Source organism: Dermacentor silvarum, chromosome 7, assembly GCF_013339745.2.
Source record: "Dermacentor silvarum isolate Dsil-2018 chromosome 7, BIME_Dsil_1.4, whole genome shotgun sequence".
NCBI classification, from domain to species: domain Eukaryota; kingdom Metazoa; phylum Arthropoda; class Arachnida; order Ixodida; family Ixodidae; genus Dermacentor; species Dermacentor silvarum.
Genome location: NC_051160.1, coordinates 124,037,145 through 124,038,244, shown reverse-complemented (window position 1 = coordinate 124,038,244; position 1,100 = coordinate 124,037,145).

Here is a 1,100-nt window from a genome sequence, read left to right as displayed (position 1 = left end):
TTGACACAGCTTTCTGTTTCTCAATACGTGCTACATACCATCAATTATGTTCCCAACACCCGCTTGGCCTTCCAGGATGCCGGACATCTGCCGCTTGATGTACTCTGGAGCAATTTCAATCCCAAACGGAAGCGGAGAAAATACAGAAATATAAAGTGAACATTACAAAAAAATCTCACAGTTTCGCCCTCAGGGCGAAGCAATGAATGCGATAGCAACACAGCAATGTCATACGAAGTAAGGTGAGCGGCTTTGGTAGCAAAATCGCGCATAGCTACCCTTTTAAGTGACCTGGAAAATGACAATATCGACATAGATAACTTAACCCGCGAAAAATGGAAAACTTTTCTACTAAATCGCTGGTGCTCTTAAATACAAATAGACTGTTCATTGATTTTGTATGATTAGACTATTACACTGAATTGAAATATTTATGCAGTTTTTTTAATTTTTTGTCTTTTTCTAAGGTTTCCCTGTAGACACTGATTGTTATTCCTTCTGTAATGAGGTTTCTAATTATTTTACGTCATGTACTTTGCATTTTGTGTAGGCTGCTGTTCTGTACGCTACTGTTCATTTTGTATTATACAGTGACATACCACAACAGAGCGGTGGCTGCACATTTTTGAGTATCTTACATGATGTGCTTTGTGCTTTTTTTCTTTTTTTTCTTCCTTTTTACGTGACCAATTGAAATCTGTAAATGTTTCTTTTTTTCACTCAAAGGTACTTTTCCGTCTCGGTTTTTGCCAAGTAATGGGGCAAGCACCCAGTCCAGCTGCAGCTTAGCAGCTTTTTGTGCTCGTCCTAGCATTCTTCTGTTCTTGTACAAAATAAATGCTGAAATAAATTGACTTGACTTGACAATATGAATTGTAGTAAACATGAGCTGATTAGGTAAGCAGGTGTGCTGCGGCGTAAGTAGACCGACATGAAGAGAGACTCGATGACCACGAGAAGGCGCGTGTGAAACGGTGGTGTTGATGAGAAGCGCTTCCCGTGTGCAGCGTGTGCGAAGGGACACACCTGTAGCACTGCACTGCCGACCCGGGCAGCATTGCATGTGTAGCGTGCGTTGGAAAATGTGGCCCGACTATTAC